Below are 22,404 nucleotides of genomic sequence, written 5' to 3'. Positions count from 1 at the left end.
GTATTAGTGAGATAGGATAGCCATGCTTATGTTCTTAATATGTTATTTTAATAATTTAAAATATTTTGCCCACACAATAATGTATGGAAGCTAAGAACAGTGGAGATGGCTCATCCTTTCAAGGCCACATTAGAAAAAACAACCTCAGCACACAAACATGCACTATGGGCAAATCCATAGTCTATAGATCAATAGAAAGACTCCTATCAATGTCAGTGGGCTTTAAAGCACTGAAAAGCCTGGTTGCTCCTGTAAGTAAGGTCGCAACTACACTAGGAGAATGTTAATGGTATAGGAATACCAGTATTCTATACCAGCAAACCTCTTCTAGTGTGGATGGAGCTATACTGGCAACGCTGCCCTTTGTACCAGTAAAATAAAACCACCCCCCATGAGCAAAACCAATTATACAGGTACAAGAGCAACTTTGCCAATAGAGCTGCATCTATTCTGCTTGCACAATTATGTCAGCCAGGGATCACACCTCTTCACTTCCCTGACTGACATTTATGCACTGTTCTGTTCTTTTCTTCTCTATGTACTTCAAAGTCAGTTGGTATCAGTGCACTTAGAGATATGGACTTCTCTTTCTAGCTGACTCTTTTCATTTTTGTCATCCCTGTCACTCTTCTTTCCTTCCAAAAGCTTTCATTGACAGTTTCTTATTTCTTTTTATCTGCTCAAGCTAACTTGCATTCAAATAACTGAATAAAGTGATCTATTTATACTATTGATCTCTCTTCAGCTAATTTCTGGACCCTTTGTGCCCATTAATTTGGAGACACAACCATAACCGTGTAAGTTCCATTTTATACACTGTATACAACTTTCTGCTATTTCTTTTCATAAAGAAAGCATTGCATGTGGTTCAAAAATGCTGCTGAAAATTGTGGGAGGCATTGAGACCAATGCCACTTTTATCACTTGCCACTCTGAAGTTATAAAAGCAGCAAGGAAGTATAATGCTCTTTCATCTTCCTGAAGAGTTAAAACAGCATTTCAAAGCTAGTTTTGGATAGTTCTGATGTTTCTTTCCAAGTTTCCAGCCACTGTTATAAGGCAGTTTTCCTGTGCAAAGAATATGACACACTTCTTTTTTAGTTGAGTTGTACCCTTTGGAGTAAAATTCTTCTAGATATTCTTTTAGTCTTGCAACCACGGTTAAGGAAGATAAGGTTTACTCTACCAATGTTAGTCTATTTTAAGGCAGTGATCCTGACTGTATATCTGGTCTTCAAGTCAAGTAATTTTTTCATACATCATGGGTAGAGGAGCCTTTTGAAAGTTTATAAAAAAGCACAAAATCTGAAAAGTGAGTAAAACTTGTGATTTATGGTGCGGTGTGTGAAGCAGGTGAAAACAAAAACTGGGATCCTTTGGTGACATCAGTGTATATTTCTCCTTCAACATAAGAACATAAGAGCCGTGACTGGGGCTAGTGAGGAAAGAAAAACTGTTTATAACAATTGGGCAGAGACCATAGGAAAAGTATTAATAAAGAATCAAGTGTAACTAAGGAACAATCTCTGGATATTGCATTGGGGGGTACACATACTCCACCTACTTGTATGCCAGAGTTTCCAGGCTCAGTTTATACACCTCTACCCCAATATAAACACGACCCGATATAACACTAATTCGGATATAACGCGGTAAAGCAGTGCTCTGGGGGGGCGGGGCTGTGCACTCTGGTGGAACAAAGCAAGTTCGATATAACGCGGTAAGATTTTTTGGTTCCCGAGGACAGCGTTATATTGAGGTAGAGGTGTAGTTTGTCAAATTTCCTTCTCTAAATTAATGGACTTTCCACAGCCAGAGGAGTTGGATATTTGACATAGTCACATGGGTCCTCTGAGTTGGATGGACACATTTTGAACTATGTTGAGGTGTTCTCTAGGACATCCTGTTAGGAAAGTTCTCCAGTACTATCACAATGTCACAGATACACATTTTGCTAACTACCACTTTCTATGCCTCTCCTATTTGCAGAAAAGTGATGTATGGTCTCATTGACTCTTCCCCGTACAGTAGCCTGTATTCCGTTATCATTCTATTCCTTTATCTGGGGCTTCAATGTTAAGTCCCATTTTGGACACAGTACCACATGCATGCAATGCATGCTATTGCATAGCTGCTTCTCAACATCTCTCACACTTAGATAAGTTTATTTGTATGCTGCAGGCTTAGGAAGAGGCTGTGGGTACTTCTTACCCACACTGAATTTCCTAGTTTCTTGAAGCTCTCTGGGACTAGTGAACTTGCTGGATCCTACCAAATCAGTCCCTGCTTATGCCATAGGACTGAGCTTAGTGTTGATGATGGTGTGTGTGGTTGTGCAATGCTGCCACCGTGTTTTTTTTTGCTTCAGTCATTTGTTTCCATGCTTCCTAGTGACACTTGTGCTTTTCTTGCCAACTTGTTCCTTGCCATGTTGCAGATGCCATCTGCAGTATGCACACACAGGAATGGGCAGTGCTTTTCCTTTCCCAGCCTAACCTTTTCCTTGTTTCTCCTTGGCCCTTGCTGCATTTCTGCCAAAGTAGACGTGTGTCTATGTATTTGGGCATCACCCTGGCCTACTGCTATATTTGTGGCACCAAGCCACTGGAGAGGAAACATCTTAGTGGAACTTCCATGAGCATTGGACATTCATGGACCACTGGCTATGCTCAGTGGCTACAGTTGCACACAAAAGTTTGTGACAAATTATGTAGCCAGTACCCCCACTTGCTATATTTTTTTAGTTTACAAACTGTGCTTAATCCCAAAATATTTGGAGCATGAGCAACATTAATGAAAACACACAACATTTAATGCCAGATATTAATAAATAAATAAATAAATAAAATAAATAAATAGAGTGCAGTATAAGCTCAACACCAAACCCCAGTCCTTCCTCTGGGCGAGGGGGTCAGGGTGTATTCAGCTAGTAGTGTTTGCCTTATGGCACTTATCATTGTTGCACTGCAAGCATATCTTAAGGCAGGAAGAAAGGAGTGTGTGCTAATGTACATCTCTGGTTTCTGTGTATTACCTCATACTTATAAATATGATAGCATCAGTACAAGTGTATTTTTGCCAGAGGGACACTTTCCATCCTTGCTTACGACTCTCATTCCTGTGCAACTTTAGTATAGGATGCCTCAGTGCCTTTCCTCAGACTTCCACTCATGTATACATTGATTGCACACATCTGCCTTTGTGAGCCACCTTTTACAAAAGCTCAGGATTTGGCTGCAAATGCATGTCTCTGTTATACACTCTCTAGCCGACTCTCCCCATGCATGCATTAATAACCAGTTTGTCATTGTCCTTCTAACTGCTTGAATGCTTACCTATTTCCCTCTTACTCACATTCCCTACTTTGGTCATTCTTCTTTCCTTCCAAGATCTGTCATTTACAATATCTCACTCTCTCCATTTATTTGCTTAAATTAATTGGCACTCACATAACTTTGAATAAGGCATTCTATTATTATTATTGATCTCTACTAGGCTGACTGCTATATCTATTGTGCACATTAATATTTCAATACACAGTCATAACCTTGAAAGTTCCAATTTATAGACTTCACTAATAACTGTTCCCTACAATTCCACCGCCCACAATAACTACAAATTGACATTAAAAAATTCAGTGTTCATTCCACAGTTAGCATGCTGTGATCTACACATATCCATAAGGACACCATGATAAATCTTTAACTATTTATTTTGTTATATCAATGTATATTAGACACTGCAGAGTAGTACCTTACTCAATAAGAGCCACATTGCCTTCACTGATTCTTCCTTCCCTCTTTTCAGCTGCCTCCCACTGTAGTTTCTTCACAAGTTGGCAAGCAGGTAAGCCAAGTAGCCTCTTTTTCTTCTCTTGACATTATTTCAGTTGATATTTGTCCACAAAACCAAACCAACATCTACAATGGAGCAACTGGATTTCCTGGCTCATAAAAGTCTAGGAATAAAACAGTAGAGGTGTTGTGCATCAATATCAAAGTGCAATTAAACTCGGTAAACAACTAAGTAAACCTGGCACATTCTTATGCACAGAGTTGTTCTTTTTGTGTACATCTGCTTTCTTCTGAGATACAAAGAAGTCAGCTTTTTGGGGGAGGGGGAGGGACGGGCATTGTTTGTTTGTTTTTAATTCTGTTAAACCATTCTGCAGAACCAACAGAGCTACGAGTCAAGAAATGGAATAGAATCTAGCTCACTATCAACAAAATTGTTAATAAGTCACAATCAGTTTCACAGGTACAAGCAAACTGAAAGCACCAGGGCTGCACAAGTCCCTGAGGGTAGACAACAGGATCACATAGATTTAGCCAAGGGACTAATTCGGCCTACAGAACTTTTATTTCTGGTGGTGATATACAAGATGGAGAGAACTTGAGCTCTTTCTCAGAGCCCAGGCTGGCAGTTAGAAAAACACATTTTATTTATAAAACTGAACATATTTGACCTGGGAATCACTCAGAGGACAACAAACAATCTCATGTTGCCATTTTTTGAGTCAGTTGCCAGAGTACAACTTTAAAATGCATTGGTAGCATTACATGAAGAAGCTTGCAATGCCCTTGCCATCACTATTCCTAGCTGTAACCAACTGTGCTCATCTCCTATGAAAATAGTCAGTTAAATAAATAAAAGGTATTCCAGCTAAATGCAAAACACAATTTAACATAAGACAAGAGTATCTATTTTTCCCCCCACTGAGATCAAAGTCAGTGTAGATAACAAATATTGAGAAAGGCCCTCACACAGAATAGAGTTTCATGTAAATATTTATTAGCAATCCCTTATGTTGCAGTGGTACTGATATACACAATTCATATTTCAGCATAACTTGATATTCATTGCAATTGGCAATGTAAAATCCTGGATTGACAGTGTTCTCCAGTGGGGACAGAAAAACAGCATGAACCTATTAGGGTCTTTTTTGTGTGTGCAAGAAGCGATACTTCATTTTTACGGAAGATTGCGAAACTGAAATAAAGCAAATGCCAGGGAAGAAAATAAAAGGAGCTGAAAGAGAAATCTTAGAGGCCAAGAGCAGAGAAGAAATAAGGGAGCATCTGGGTACATTGGTTCAATATGGAAAAGAGAAACTGAACACTGTCTAAGTATGCACTTTGCTATATGTCACTACTTACAAGTGTTGCAGAAGAAGCTGGGACATACGCATGTCATAATACATTCTAAGCATTCCTTGGAAAGCTAATATGACCAGATTGCATGCAGAACTGAAATTCTATGGGTTGTTTGAAGTTTGCCATATGGGTTAATATCACATGTAATTGTAATGCATGTTGTATGTAAAGTATGATACAAACTCTTTTTAAATTATTTAATTTTGTTATATTCTGCAGACTGATCCTTATTTCCCTCAGGGACATATGTTATCTGAATATAATTTTCTAGTATTGTTTGTTGTTTCTGCCAAACAGCATCAAAAGGAAGAAAACATGCTTTAGAATGATAGGAGACACATTTTGCAGCATCCTTAAAGATTTGCTAATCCTTACCTTTTACTCTTATTTTCTTTGTATTAGGTTCTCCAGTCCTTCTAAGGAAGTAGCATTTTAAAATGTTTTTAGACTTATTAAATATACTAAGCATATGACTATTTAGTAAGAGTGGAGAAAGAAAAGGAAGTTTTGTTTCTATGGTTCCTAATCACAATGGCCCAAATCTCACAACTGCACTAGTGATCATAAACCTATTCCAAAACTCATTGAAATTAAAAGGAGTCTTTCCATTGACTTCAATGGGCTTTCAATCAGGCCCTCAGAGTTAATGGCACATCTGTTCTCTGATCTGGATAATACTAATTATTGATAGGTGCGTCTCATAATACTTAGAAGCTCAATTTAGATGTCTCAGTCTTCATACTAAGATTGGATGCTTTCGTTGTGATGAAATCCTGTGTCCTGTGCTCTAGAAGAGGTCAGATCAGATTATCCAATGACCTCTTTTGGCTTTAAAAACTATAGAAAGGATGCTTATGCAAGCCTTAGCCTCAATCCTGAAAAGACTTATCTAGGTGTTTAACTTTACACAGTGTGAAGTCCCAATGGAGTCTATTTGAGACTAATCACAGTGTACAAAGTTAAACACTTGTGCAACTTTTGCAGGGTATAAGTCCTTATATGAACTCTCAGAACCTTCTTATCTTGAAAAACTGGGGTGAAAATTTCATGAAAAAAAAGCTCATAGGAGATTTCCAGTGCTTCCTACATCCAGTCACTGTATCTGATAAATATTCATTGTGCTAATGACATTTCTATTTTGAAACCCAGGAATGCAAAATTGTAATTAGACTACCACATAGGAAAAAAAATATTGATTAAGGCCAAGCCTCCATTTCCTCTGCTTTTATTTGAAAGCTGTATCACTTACTATCAGGACCCAATTCAGACAGAAGAGTAGTGGAATCAAATTGTTTAGAAATACTTTCGATGTTTCTCTTGGCATAGTTGAAAAAAATGGAATTAAGCACCATTTTCATTACACATCCAATCCAAGTTATGTGCAATCCCACAATTCACTTTAGTCAATACTATCCAAATTATTTGTCAGATAAGATTCTAAATTTTTATTATGTGCTACTATGCTTCCAGAAACAGACAGAAGTGGAGGAGCTTCGTCCTGCCCTAAATGCCTGAACGTAATGGATACTAACTAAATAACTAACTATGCTTTCAATACAGAACCTCACTGGTCATTTGGTTGTATTCACATTTAAAGAGAGTAATTCAGTTTTGGGCCAAATAATTCTAAATCTATAGAGCTGATAAAACAAAAACAATGAGCAGGTATGGTGCCAAGTTTGCAATGCAGATTTGTAATTCTAATACTAGGCTTGTAAATTATCACAGAAAGATCTCTTATCCTGGCACTCAAAATAATAATTAGATGGGAAAATTAGTTCTATCTACGAGTTACTTGCCAAAAACATGGTTCTAAAGTAAAGTTGAGTACACAGAATTCTTGGTGGGGAAAAAAAAGTTCTCTCATTGAAAAACAGCCGAACCAAATTTGTTGAAACAGAATGAAATAAAATTGGCCCCTAGATTAACATCTTATGTGCCTGGTTTCAAATAGCTGTAGTCCCCTGAAAAATCAGACTTTATGAAATGGATGTGCCATCTCCAGATTAGTCAGTAGCACAAGCAAATGCTCCTATAAAACAATCAAAATAATCCTGACAGAGTGTATATGCTTGTAATCATATTTCTTCAGGGCAGGCCATACGTATAGTGGGGGTTTGATGTACTGTAGATAGGATAAAGCTGAGAGAGCTGAATTTTTCCATTCACTATGCCAAATACAATTCAGAATCACAGAATTGTAACAACACATTTAAAGAGCCTGAGCTCACATTTATAGGGCCTGATTTTCCTCCCACCCTCAAGACACCCTTTGAAAGACAATGGGCACTGCTTACCTTGCTGCATTTTAAACCTCTGTCTCCAAGGAATATAGGGATTCACACTACATAGAATCATAGAAGTGTAGGACTGGAAGGGACCGCAATACAAGTCAAGACAAGGCAGGACTACATAATAACTAGACCATTCCTGACAAGTGTTTATCTAAACAATTCTTAAAAACTTCCAATGACTGAGATTCCACAACCTCCCTAGGCAATTTGTTCCAGTGCTTAACTACTCTGACAGTTAGGAAGTTTTTCCTAATATCCAACCTAAACCTCCTTTGCTATAATACAATAGCAGCTATGGCTTTCAAATGATTAAAAAAAATAATTGTGATTAATTGCACAGTTAAACAATAATAGAATAACAAATATTTAAATATTTTGGATGTTTTCTACATTTTCAAATATATTGATTTTAATTACAATGCAGAATACAAAATGTACAGTGCTCACTTTATCTTTATTTTTATTACAAATATCTGCACTGTAAAAAAAAACAAAAGAAATTGTATTTTTCAATTCCCCCATTACAAGTACTGCAGTGCAATCACTTTATTATGAAAGTTACTTACAAATGTAGAATTATGTGCAAAAAAACCTGCATTCAAAAATAAAACACTGTAAAGCTTTAGAGTCTACAAGTCCACTCAGTCCTACTTCTTGTTCAGCCAAACGCTCAGACAAACAAGTTTGTTTACATTTGCAGGAGATAATGCTGCCTGCTTCTTGGTTACAATGTCACCCGAAAGTGAGAACAGGCATTCACATGGCACTGTTGTAGCCGGTGTTACAAGATATGTATATGCCAGATGTGCTAAAGATTCATATGTCCCTTCATGCTTCAACCACCGGAGAACATGTCAATGTTGATGATGGGTTCTGCTCAATAATGATTCAAAATAGTGCAGACCAACGCATGTTCATTTTCATCATCTGAGTCAGATGCCACCAGCAGAAGACTGACTTTCTCTTTTGGTGGTTCAGGTTCTGCAGTTTGAAGTGTTGCTCTTTTAAGACTTCTGAAAGTATGCTCTACACATCGTTCCTTTTTGATTTTGGAAGGCACTTCAGATTCTTAAACTTTGTGTCGAGTGATGTAGCTATCCTTAGAAATCTCACATTGATACCTTTTTTGTATTTTGTCAATTCTGCAGTGAAAATGTTCTTAAAATTAAGAACGTGCTGGGTCATCATCCGAGACTGCTAGAACATGAACTATATGGCAGAATGTGGGTAGAACAGAGCAGGAGGCATACAATTCTCCCCCAAGGAGTTCAGTCACAAATGTAATTAACACTTTTTTTTTAATTAGTATCTTCAGCATGGAAGCATGTCTTCTGGAATGGTGGCCAAAGCGTGAAGGGGCATACAAATGTTTAGAGTAAATCTGGCATGTAAATACCTTGCAATGCCGGCTACAAAAGTGACATGCAAATGTCTGTTCTCATTTTCAGGGGACATTGTAAATAAGAAGCGGGCAGCATTATGGTTTTTCTTCGCGGTTGGCTAAACAAGAAGTAGGACTGAGTGGACAGATATGCTAAACTTTCACTGCAGATTTGACAAAATGAAAAGGTACCAATGGGAGATTTCGAAAGATAAATCGTGGGTAAAGTTAAGAATCTGAAATGCCTTCCAAAATCTGAGAGGGACAGGATGTGGAGCATTACATTAAATCTACATTTGTAAAGGCTGGTCTACACTGGTCTATTCGCGTAGCTGAAGTCAAAGCATCTTAGTTCAACTTACTTGGACGCCCTCACAGCGGCAAGTCGACCGCCGCGGCTCCCCCATCAACTCCGCTTACTCCTCCTGCCGAGGTTGACTACAGGCGTTGATTTGGGGATCAATTTATGGCATCTAGACGAGACGCCATAAATCAATCCCCGATAGATCGATTACTACCCACCGATCCAGCGGGTAGTGTAGGCGTGGCCTAAGTTGCACTTTCACAATAAAGAGATTGCACTGTGATATTTGTATGAGTTGAATTGAAAAATACTATTTATTTTGTTTATCGTTTTTACAGTACAAATATTTATAATAAAAATATAAAGTGAGCACTGTACACTTTGCATGCTGTGTTGTAATTTAAATCAATATATTTGAAAATGTAGAAAACATCCAAAAATATTCATATAGTTTTCTATTATTGTTTAATAGTGCAATTAATCAAGAATATATATCTTTTAAATTGCTTGACATCCTTAATAATCATCAAAATATTTAGTTCTTCTTGGGCATCAGACATACTCACCGTAGTAGGACTCTGAAATATGAAGAGTATGCATCAGGTGTATTTTCTGCAGCGGCTATGACAGCTAATTGAAAAAACAAATCTTAGTCAAGACTGAGTGAATTTTAAAAAAGCCTCTCTGTATAAATAAATTAAACATACAATAACCTTCCGAGAGAGAGAGAATATTCATTCTGTTATACACTTTAGCATCCCTATATTTACAAGGAAAACACTTCAGTATCAGAAAGACAGAGCGACGAAGAATAGTCACTCAACCATCTATTTTCACAGATTAATTCCTTGCATGCTCTTCCTTTGGCATGCCTTGGCCCCTTACCTTCCATAAGAAAACACATTACAGTTTCTAGAGCAGCAAGGGGCCAGAGGAGTGCTTGTTCACTGAAGATATGCACATCTTAGAAGCACATAAAGGGTTAAGCAGAATAACAATTTTTCTAGATCATCACAGACCAAGTACAGCAAAGAAGCAATCAGTTTACTGCCTATGAACAGTATTTTAACTGCATGCTGGATGGGCATCTGAGTAGAAAGGGCCTTTTCACGTTTACATTTGTTCAATCACTGCACTTATTTCAGAAAAAGAATCAAAAGCCTTATCAGAGCAAATTCTGTTTTGTACGACGTTAACATGTTTTAAATGGTAAAAATTCTGAGATCTGATGCAAGTTTAAACTGGAAGCGAAAAGGCCAGCTCAACAGTTTCCTTTTCAGCTTGATTCTCTCTATTCTAAGCAATTACAGACCATGATGAATGTATGTGGAAAAGGAGAGATTTAATCCTTCTGTTTATACAAAGGCTAGCACAGTGGTCGTGTAATGGAAGCTTGCTTGTTCTCCCTCTGTGGCCCACTTGAAGAAGTTGGCCCAATGAATAAATATATTGATTGTTTGAGCTCTCTAACTTTGCATTCCTATTCCAGTAATTTATGCATGGTTCTATAAAAAATAAAATCAATGAAATTTACTCTGCTCTCAAATTATTTGTTAACATTATGCCTTTTATCTCTGTAGTTAATACATTACTGGATCTATTACCCACAAATATTAATTATAAATTAAAATGCTGTTGTTATTGCCAAATGAGTAAATTAGCAATGGCCGGGGATTTTGTCTCCTTTTGACAAATGCCAGATTATCTGTCCTTCAGAAATATAAACAATGAAACATCCAGTAGTAATGATGAAGGATCCTTTAGAAGCTTCATGCTAATACTGTCAAATTTATCATGTAAGTCGCACTCTTGTAACTAAGGATTTAGATGTACAAGGTGACAGAGCCTAGAAATTGCCAGGGGGATGCTATGATCAAGTGGGCTGGAGCTGGGGGAAAGTAACAAAGTTGGGAACAGCTGAAATTGTGCCTCATACCCTTTAACATGTTGGGAAGGAGAGATACTCTGGCATAAAAAAAAAGTAAACTGCATCCTACAAAGAGCTGCAGCAACTTACTTTCCCTCAGAACCAAAGAGGGCCAGGGAAGAAACTGTGGCCTCCTTAGTCACAATTTCTTCTATGGGCTGCTCCTAGGGACCCACAGAGCTTCACCCCTTCCCTTATATGGGATAGGGGAGAGATGGGTAAAAATAAATCCTAATGCAGCCTAAGGTAAACCTGCTAGCTGAGGTGACACTAGTCATCTAGCCATCTGAGGTCCGATACACAGATTTGAATGGGTTTAGTGACAATAGCAAGCCACATTCTCAGTAGTAAACATTCTCAGGATCAAGCTCTTAGTCTGCTGTGTTACCATACTACATTTGCAAAGCATCGACAGTACTAATTTAGTCTCTGTACACACAATATACTACTAGCACAGATTCTCTATCATCACATAAAATTTGATCTGCTCCTTTTAGGATGTTTAATTTTCAAAACTTTACATCAATATTTTAAACTGCTCTGATCATAATAATTAGTTGTGCTACAATGGTGACCAAGGGCACTGTACAAACACAGAGCGAGACACAGTACCTCCCTGAAGTGCTTACAGTCTAATGAAAGACAAGACAAATTGAATACAACAAACTGTTGCCCCCTTTTTTGGACCCAAACAGCTAGTCAAAGTTTAGGACTCCATAGGTGAACCAGCTGGGAGTAGAAATTGGTGTATTTCTTTGATACAATTCTGTTTATTGACAAGGAGCATACAAAGTCCTGAATCTCTGAATGCACAAGGAACCAATCAAAAAGTGGAGCAGTTTCCCCAAGTCCTTGTAGCCAACACCAGATCCAGCAGCTATCTCCAGCTTTTTCCAGTCACACTGTGCTCACAGGCTCCTGCTTAGCTTTCTTGCTTCCTTTTCTTTGCCTCTCTTTGATCTTTTTGTGACCTCAGTATCAGTGTTTTTGAGCCCACACACACCTACACAAAACAATACTCAGCCCAAAAAGCTCTTGGGCAGGTTCGCATAGACCTTTCGGTTTGGGTGTGGCTTATGTTTACAGTTATATTAAAGGGTAAATTCAGACCTATCAACCTCAGCAGAGGGTTCTAATGCAGCCTATAACAAGATTTTACCCACTCATAAAAACAAACAGTAGGAAGGAAAGAGGAAGGAAAGAAAAGGGAAACAATGGACTCTGGGCAGGTCTACACTTAAAATGCTGCATCAGCACAGCTGTAGCACTTAAGTGAAGAAGCTCTTATGCAGATGGAAGAGCTTCTCCCCTCAGCATAGTTAATCCACCTCCCATCGACAATGCTGCCTCTACAGGGTGTTAGGTTGATATAACTACATCGCTCAGAGTGTGGATTTTTCACACTCCTAAGTGACAGTTATACTGATTCAGCTCTGTAGTGTAGACATGGCCTAGACTTAAACAGTGTTATTTGATTCTTTTCTGAATCAGGGCCGGCTCCAGACCCCAGCGCACCAAGCGTGCGCTTGGGGCGGCGTGCCGCGGGAGGGCGGCAGGCGGCTCCGGTGGACCTCCCGCAGACATGCCTGCGGAGGGTCTGCTGGTCCCGCGGCTTCGGTGGACCTCCCGCAGACATGCCTGCCAGAGGTCCACCGGAGCCGCGGGACTGGCGACCGCCATAGTGCCCCCCGCGGCGTGCCACCCTGCTTGGGGCGGCGCAATTCCTAGAGCTGCCCCTGATCCCTTGGCAACAAGTTCTGCAGGTTGACGGTGCATTATGTGAAGTATTTTCTTATGTTAATTTCATTGGGTGACACCTGGTTCTTGTATTACATGAAGGGGTAATTACTTCCTTTTTCACTTCTTCACACTATTCATGATTATAGACCTCTATCCTATTCCCACCTCCTTCCACATTACCTATTTGTCATCTTTTTTAAATTGAACAGTCCCAATGTTTTTAATCTCTCCTCATATGGAGGCTGTTTCCTACCCCTAATAATTTTTGTTGCCCTTCTCTGTATTTTTTCCAATTCTAATCTATTTTGAGATGGGGTGAACAGAATTTTACACAGTATTCAAAGTGTGGGCATACCATGGATTTATATAGTGGCATTATGATATTTTTTTCCTGTCTTATCTGTCCCTTTCCTGATGGTTCCTAACCTTGTTAGCTCTTTTGACTGCTGCTGTACATCGAGCAGATCATAGACTCATAGGATTAGAAGGGACCTTGAGAGGTCTTCTAGCCCAGTTTCCAGAGAACTATCCATGATGACTCCACAATCTCTTTCTTGAGTGGTAACAGCTTATTTACAACCCAGACATTTTGTATGTACAGCTGGGATTATGTTTTCCAACGTACATTACTTTTTAGTGTTGACCAACCCTTATACATATTAAGCAGAAGTCATGAACCTAAACTAAAGGAAGTTTTATACAAGCAAAATAGACTTATGGAAATTCCTTTAGGGATCCATTCAAAGCACACAGTGATATTTAAAAGTCAACATTTACCAACAGTTATCGCGCCAGTATTGAGATTCTATAATTTTTCTTACTGTAAGTTCATGAAAATAGGGCTCCACCTTATTCCTTTTGAATTCAGTTCTAAAATTTAAATTTTCCTCAGCAGAGGCAAGACTAGGCCAATGTTGTGGCATTTTAGAGGCCACATTGTGATAATTTAACACATTTTGACATTAACACTGATGACTAAATAAGCACAGCCCTCCCCCCATCTATAAATCATATTTGTTTATATAATACATAGTCAGCACAGAATTTGATTCAATTCGCTTGACTTTAAAATCCAGCTTTCATAAGTATTAATGCAGTTGTATGGCTAACGCCCCACTGACTGAACTGAGAATATACAGCACCTAATAAAAAAATTAAGTGAAATTCATGGAGTTATTCTCAACAGTTTATACTCTGGTGTTTCATAGATGCTGGACTGTTTTGAATTTTTTTTCCAACAAGAGGGAGAGAACCAGTCTAGATTGTTCCCTTAAAATTAATCACTTGGAACAGCCAGCTCAAAGGAAAAAAGTGTTCTTCTGCCAACTTAACATCTGTGTACCACAGGGCAGAATTTGACCTGTGCAGACTTGCAGGTTTTCAAATCTAAACTTTTTTCCTTGTGTTTTTGTTATTATTTTCAAAATATTTGAACTGTATTTATCTGGTGTTGAATTTAATATCTTAAAATGCTGTACAAAAAGAAAATTGCTTGGCACTGGGGAAGTTTACATGCATAAATACGTTTAAAAATAATAAAAATGAAAGTGTTCTATGTATAGGATTCCTATAGGATTTTGTTCATAGTTACTCCATAAAATTTTACCAGTGAATTGGGAAAGTCACCAAAAAAGTGTTCTTGTTTTTTCAGTCATAATTAAGTATTTAATAATGTATTAGGATACTGCCAATCTTTGACTTGTCCAATAGCCTAAAGCAGACAGAAGTATGACTAGGGAAATCTATGACGTACCATTTCTTTGAGACCCTCTTTAGTTAGTTTTGAGAGCTCCATAAATAGTTAGTGTTTATCAACTTCTGTCTCAGATTTACACCTGTTTTTAAAGAGAGCCCTCTAACTAAAGGGTGGCGTGCTTAACTACCACGGATAGAAAATCATGCCAGTGCAAAGGTCTGTGGTGTTCTAGATGGACACAATTTAGTAAGGGCTTAACAAAGTACATGAATTAAAGTCAACTGAGTAAGATACTAGTCAACATCAGTAAAGATATCAGAATCCAATTCTCTGTATTAGTGTTTTCATTAGAATGAAATTCTTTCCCCAACTCCTGTCTATTTTTTCTCTTTGTCCTATTTTCTCCACTGGATTATTTCTCTCTGTGCCTTCTCTTTTCTTCTTTTTGAGTAAGATTTTTTAACCCATGATGTATATGAGGATTTGAAAAACAGATCTATCTGCCATGCCATTGCTAATTGACAACATAATTGTCTATTTACTTCAGAGAAGTTGCCTGTTGGGAGAGGGGAGTCTCCGCCAAGTTTTGCTTTGATGTCAAATTAGCAATTAGCAGTTTTTTGTGAAATAATTATGTTTGCTTTAATAATAAACATGGATTCTTTTTTTTTCCAAAGGTAAAATCTTGCTCGTCTTCTGCTCCACTTCTGGCTTTTCAATGGCACTTAAACAATAACTTTGCAAGTTCACATGTATCTTTATTTGAGAGTTCCCAGAAAAGGACTCATTTGGCTCTAATACTGGTCTACTTGCCCTCTGCTGGGCTCTCTGTTCACTAGACTAGTAATCCCCATTCCAGTTATGGAAAATAAAGACAGAACTAAAAGCTTTTATGAATCAAGGTCAGAATCTCCTCTCACACCAATGTTACCCCATTGTTTCCCCATTTCAAGTAGTTTAAGAGAGAGGAGAATCAGGTCCCCCAGACTAAAATAAGTTGAGTAAAACAAGTTTTATGTCTATATTTGTTACACTAAGATATTAGACATTTTGAGATCTGATATGTTGTCAAGATGATTACATCTCTGTACAAGAAAATAAATCCATCAAGGAAACTTGGAAATAAAGCCTCAAAACAAATCAAACTCAAAGAAGTTTTAGGTTTTCTTTTTCCAAGAACTTCCAAATTTGAAACCTTTCTGTGAGCTTAAGTCTTATTTCCTTAAAGGTGAGCAAGCTGTGGTGTGACTAACTTGAGGCAAAGAATCCTGAAAGCACACTTAACTGGCTGCTTGAGGACTTCTTATGTAGTAGGAGCTGTTTCCCTTCCAACCTCTCTCTACAGTTTCTGTGTTTTACCAAGCCTCACACTGGCCAGAATACTCCTAGTGCACTGAGTCAACTGAACATAAAGCAGCTTGGGAATGGCCCTGGGATTGAAGGCATACAAAAACAGTCTTAGAGCCACCCTTGGCCCCTGCTGAGAATTTTGCACTGCTATTACCAGAGTACCCAGCCTTCTAGGAGTTTTTTTGAGAATCTTTAAGGTGACTGCATTTACAGACTAGGTTTTACATGGAGATTAGTGCCCTCAAGGCACTGGGAGCTGAGACCTCTCAGGACCTAGTAACAGAAATTCAGCACCTCATTGGATTGTGTCCTTCATTAGTGTACATTTTCCCCCCCTCACACCAGGTATGATAATCTGCTGGCAACAATCTAACCAGAATAATGAGGCAACTAGCATGCTATTGTAACAGGGTTCACTTACCACTCTGGCGCTTCCTCAGCCTGTCTTGAGAATTAGCTCTGTGGTTGAGAGCACCCCCTTTGGATGGCGTATTGCTGCTGTGACTCTCACGCTTGGACCCACATCTCTCCAAGGAACGCAGCGTCCTCTTCAGCAACACAGCCCTCCAGCCATGCCACACACTGTGCTCCCCACTTCCGGGGGACTTGCAGTCCACTTTTCAGCCACTTCCTGCCAGTGACAAACCGCAGTCCATGGTCTAGCCACTTCCTGCATGGCTCCAGCACCCTCTTTACCCTTTTATCAGGGTATCAGTCTGCAACCCTCCCGCAGCCAGCCTGGAGGTGTGTCTGGCTTTCTCAGCCCCTGCTTGCAGCACTGCTCTGTCTAGGGGTGCTGACAGTTCTCTTGGCTTTTCAGGGACACAGTCCTTGCTCCCTGGACTCCCAGCAGAAAACTGCCTTCCTTCACCTTGCAGCTCCCTTTTTATATGGGCCTACTTGGCCCTGATTGGCTGCCTCTGGGGTAGCCTCCCTAGGGCTGCTTTTAACCCCTTTTTTGCCAGTGAGGGGCAGCTGCCCCATCACAAGGATAAAGTCTGCTTCCATTTATGGATCACTAAGCATGGGAATATGTTTCCTAGGCTCTTTGAGCTGACAATATGTCAGATAAATAATATTGCCTTGGTCTTAATAGCAGCTCCCCATACTAACCTGTCAGCCAGTCACTGAGCATTCTCAGTAATTTACATGCTCTTCTGTGGGATAATTGGGCAATGGTAGCTGTGTGTATGATTGAGAGAAAGGTGCAGCTGGAAGCAGTGTTCCCTGTAATGTTTTCCATCCATGTACAGAATGAATTGTGTTATGTGCACCATATCGAGGGAATGTGCAGATGTGCACTACCAGTGGAAACAAAAAACCTAGATATAATATATATTTTTCTAAAAGTTACCATAATTATATAAAAATAATACCATCATTACTCCATCCAAGACAAGTTAGGCATTTTAGAACTCATTATTCAAAGATCTAAGCGTAAGAGAGAAATAAAAATTATGAAATTCATAGACCAGTCAAAAAACTAAAATAAACACACTTTGAAAGAATAATACAAGTATGTGTTGGGAGGTGAGTATGAAAGAGAGAGACAGACAGAGAGAGACAGACAGTGTGTGTGTGTGTGTGTGTGTATGGTGAGAGAGAGAGAGAGAGAGAGACTCATTGCCCCTTTAAGTATGCTTCCCTTTCAAGTAAATCTGCACTCACCAGTCTGAAACTTGGTTGTTCAGACACAGCAGCAGCCTCCAGTAGGCTCCCTCTGTCCCACTCCTGAGCCTTGTCGTACTCATCCCCGCCCCCTGTGGAGATGGGGTACCCTGACATGAGTGACCCACTCCCTCCCCGCATCCTGCACAGCAAGCAGGAGGCTAGCAGCTGGCTAGGGGCTCCAAGGCAGAGGGCAGGAGCAGTGCAGCACTGGAGGCACGGGCCCTTGACAGTCTGCTGGGCGGCCACGCAGCTTAGAGGGAACTTAGGCTGGGAGTGTATGTGTTAGTATTTGTGTGGAGAAGATGGCAGCATGAATATAATAAAAGAGAGAACAGAAGTGTATGAATAACAGGACTCAGGGCTAGAAGTTTAGGATGAGAAGAAGACTGATGGGTGGAATGTATGTAATTCATATGCATATTTAATATCATTTTTTCCTCGGGTTTTCTGCTGAACCCAGTAGGCAAATCTTATGGAAGGGGACAGAGAACCAGAATGAATAGACAGTTGTGAGGGGAGCTCAGGAGAAATGGGTGTGCAAGTGGGGGAGAGGAATAATGGGAGAAATAGAATAAAATAGAAGGCTAGCAAGCAAAGTGAGGGTCTGGGTAAGGACCATGGAGTAGAACTATAGTAACCATTTTTAGATACAGTGGTCAATTTTTATTTTTTTTTTAAATAGTTTCACCCCAAACAGTTTTTTTTTAAATTCAGCAAGAGTAAAAAAAAAATTAATCCCTTTATACTGAATGAAGTGTTTTATCTGATCAAAAACTAAATGTTTAATTTTGTTTGAGCTTTTTAACCTTTTAAAAATATTAATATTTTAAAAAAATCAGTGAGAATGTGTTTTGATTCAAAAGCTTAAATGTTTCATTTCCAACTGTCAAAATAGACATTTAAACTTCTTCTGATTTTTGGTTTCTAGCTGAAATAATTTGGTGAATTTGACACAAATTTGTGAAACGTTTCAGTTGACCCACGTCTGCATTTTTTCAGTGAAAAAAAAATGCCTAAGAGATTGTTGCCCAGGTCTAGTATGGAGCTGATGCTTCCAGACTCCTTTGCCAATTGTCATATTGGGAAGAATTCAATAAGGTAAACTGTTCTTGGAAACTTCATGCACTCTCTAATCTAATTTGAGAATCTAAAAAGGGCCTGCAGAACAAATAATATTTAAAACAAAACTTAAGCTTGTATAAAAGGAAAAAAAAGTGACTTCATAAATGTCAGTGCAGCCTAGTTATTTATTCCCTCTGAACCATATAATATAATTATATTTTTAAATGAAAGAATATTGAAGCAAGAAGAAAATCCAGCAGTTTCTCCTGACCCCATAAAACATTTGAGTTTTGTGATAATTTATAACTTCACCAGAAATTCCAGGTAGAGTGCATGCTTTATCTTGTAGTGTGGCCTGGGTTATCCATTCTTCTTTTTTTTTTTTCAGTTGTCTTTTACATCTCCAAATAAGGTTTCCCAGCTGCGCTATACATAGCTATTGTATAAAGTATACTTGTTCAGTACAAAGCACAATTATTCATTTAAATAGGTCTATCAATCATTACAGTTGGTCATTTGGCACATAATATGGGCTTGTAGTCATTTTTCATTTTTTTTTTCATTTTTGTCAAGTATGCATTTCAAAATGTTTCACTGTCAAACAGGCCTGTTACATAGCCAGTGCAATATGCTATCTTGTTTATTTATCAGACTTAATGTAATGGGATCCCTTGACAAGTACATTGATGAAGAAGTGAAAGCCATTTTCAAAATGCTAAAATAAATTTAAAGTAAGCCTTCTGTAGCTAATACTTTTCATGCTTCCTATAATGCATAAAAATATGAACTACTTCAATATCTAATAACTTAGAGCAAGCCACAGATTTTGTAATAGTCAGTGAAAAGCCTTGATATAAAGCTTCTTAATCACAGAAATGTGATGTGATATTATAAGCTAATGCTCTCATATGCTGATTCAAATATGTAGTTACTACTACTAACACGCAATTCTTTGGTGCTTGATAAAAAGTAACAGCAGCTACCAGATTTGAGTAAAATGGTGAAGAATATCACAACTAAGATAACTATTTATGAAAAACAATTCCCTTCCTGCAGTAATATATAATTGTTCATCCAATTTCATGGGAAAACAAGGTATTTTTCTTTTTTTCTTACTGAATCCAGAAACAGACAAAATTATGAACTTTCTTCTACAAAAAGGAATAGCTAAAAAATGTGCATCTCTACATGCAATTGGGAGTAGAGGTCTTCAGAAGTTCTGTTTCTGTGTTACATTTTCATATTTCACATTCACATATGGGTTTTTTTCTGTTTGCCAAACACAGTTAGGGTCTCATATCTGCCAGATATAATCAGTGTCTAACCCATGGCCCTACATGGGTCTCTAATTATGCGCTTTTTTATCTACCACCTGCTTCCACCTTGCTTGTCCATATCACTATGGTCTCATGTCCTTTTCTTTTTTAGACACAACATATGCCATCATAATTACTGAGATTCATAGGTGAGAGATGCAAAATTGTTGGTTAAAATTGCAAGCCAGAGTTTAACCAAGAAATATGAACAGAAAGTATAATTTACTGTGTAAGTGTATATACACACACACATGCATGCCACTATTCCCCATATCCTGTTCTGAAAATGACAAATTGTAGTACTTATCAGTACAGTAACCTTGCAGGTAGCATGCATGCTTATCGGTATTTCATGCTATGCCTATCAATGAAAATAACACGATACTGTGACAAACTTTTTCAGCTGAGACTTAACATCTAGGTTGTGGAATTTCTCAGTGAACAAACCAGAGTATGGCATACCTTTGCTAAGACACATGGCACATGGCACAAAATGTGATAGTCCCCATATTTTCATAATCATCTTACATTCAGTGTGTTCTCCTATACATAACAAAATAATTGAGAGGATTGGGTCCTGTTTTATGACACTGCCAGGGTATTGAGGAGGTGAGACACATTTTACTCATTTGCATAAACTACCCACCTCATGGATCACAGCACAGGATGGGAGGGCAGCCTTCATGGGAAAGTCATTCCCATACCCATGCAGTTGGGTGGAAAATGGGTGAGCAGGCACAGGAAATGGGTGGATCCTTGACTCTGCCCCTAACCCAAAAATACTGGCCCATGTGGCTGAGATGGCCCCTTACACAGAGCAGACTGTAAAATTACAATGCAACCCTAAGTAAAGCTAAAAGCATTTTTAACTTACATTACTTCCTTGGACTGAATTGTAATTGGGTAACTGTCTTCATTAATATGATCAGTATTAGAAAGTAAGAAAGCCTCTGAGGAGGCTCACACAGCATTGTTTATTACAATAAATGACTTTTTCTTTTTGCTCTGAACAAACCAGAGGTCAATGGCAAGATTCCCATGGAGTTTGGTGGGAATTGCCCCAAATGGGAAAAAAAAAACCATTAGCCCTTTCCAGAATATTTGTGTATATAAGAATACTAGACATACTGAGAAGTCCAAATATGCGTTTGGAAGACCAAGAACAGAGCAGAGACCTCTTCATTTACAATATCTCAGTTCAAAATAAATTAATAAGAAAAAAGAAGAAAGGAAAACCTCTCATTAAACAAAAACCAAACCAATCCTGAAGTATTTCTAAAAAGTACCTCCAAGATTCAAATGCAGAGATAACAAAAGGACCCCAACTATCATGCTTTAATCATATAACACTTAACTTTTATATAGTTCTTTCCATCAATAGATCTCAAAGAGTTTTACAAAGGAAGTCAAGATCATTATTCTCATTTTTGCAAGTGGGGAAATTGAAGCACAAAAAGAAGAATTGACACACGCAAGGTCACAGGTCAGTGGTAGAGTCAGAAATAGAACCCAAGTTTCCTGAGTCCCAGGTCAGGGCTCTGTCCAGTGTGGAACACTGCCCAGATGAGATTAAGGGTTTAAGTTTGATGTAGCGCAAGACACTGAAGTAATTCTCTGTCTGGTGATTTTTGTCCCCAGGACTTGTTTGCTTAAACCATCAGAAACAGAAAAGAAAGAAAATTCCAACATTAAAACTGAAGTTCTGAGAGAGAGTCACACACACATATGCACACACAAGGAGACACCATAACAAAGAATGTTGTTCAGAGCCATTGCATCACACTATTCCATCAACTGAAATTACCTGCTTTGTTGTTGCTTGAATAACTGCTCTAAGTAGCATTACTAGGGAATTAACATCTAACACTAAAAAAAAAAGCTCTGGTACTCATGCTGAATGCCAGCACCGAACATTCACTATCCCTTTCTCTTCTTCCACTGCTAAAGATCATGAGCTACTATCAAGCCAACAACGTGCAGCTGGTGAGTCCATCTGTGCCTGTTAATTTCCAGCCAAAGCAGCCAAGCTTCCCCAGTAGAGAAAGATCAGTAGTGGCTCAGATTCTGAGGGGAAGGGAGAAGTCAGAACTGCCTCTGAGCCTGGCAAGGAGAATAAATAATATTAGTTCCTGTGGATATGGACCAGTTATCTCCCTCTCTCTCCCAGTCTCTCTCTCTCTCTCTCCTTTTTATAACCCTTTAAAAGTTGTACTCATTCAGTAGGTGAACCCTTTAAAATTTGGGTATTTAATCATGGTTCTGATCCTGTTCCCACTGAAGTCATTGAGAGCTTTGGCAGTGGCATCTCTTCACACATGATCAGGCCCCATGCCTGCAATAATATGTCAACTCAATTTTCAAAACTCTGTGTAGGATTACAGATATGAAAGAAGCCTATTAGAACACAGTTTAACTATATCCCTTCAAGAACGAGGTACAGTGCCCAGCAAAAGAATTAATCTGATATTGTAGAGATACTTCCATTGATTTTAACCAATAGGTTTCACATT

General features: G+C 38.6%; 1 long non-coding RNA gene across 2 annotated transcripts in view; it reads right to left on the bottom strand.

Moving 5' to 3' along the window:
* Positions 1–3,778: 3,778 nt before the first annotated feature.
* Positions 3,779–22,404, bottom strand: part of LOC120370942 — a 54,989-nt gene continuing 36,363 nt past the window's right edge. Inside the window, exons 1-4 of one of the 2 annotated variants that reach the window (XR_005584070.1) lie at positions 21,699–21,776; positions 16,267–16,476; positions 9,699–9,762; positions 3,779–3,958 (exon numbers count right to left, since the gene is read on the bottom strand). This is a non-coding gene — a long non-coding RNA (uncharacterized LOC120370942). Of the gene's footprint in view, positions 3,959–9,698; positions 9,763–16,266; positions 16,477–21,698; positions 21,777–22,404 lie in introns of those variants that run through there. The other variant, XR_005584071.1, reaches the window with a different exon arrangement.

The sequence above is a fragment of the Mauremys reevesii genome, linkage group 8 (assembly GCF_016161935.1).
Source record: "Mauremys reevesii isolate NIE-2019 linkage group 8, ASM1616193v1, whole genome shotgun sequence".
In the NCBI taxonomy this organism is placed as follows: domain Eukaryota; kingdom Metazoa; phylum Chordata; order Testudines; family Geoemydidae; genus Mauremys; species Mauremys reevesii.
Note: the sequence above shows the minus strand (reverse complement) of the source record. Positions and strands in the feature narration are given on the sequence as shown.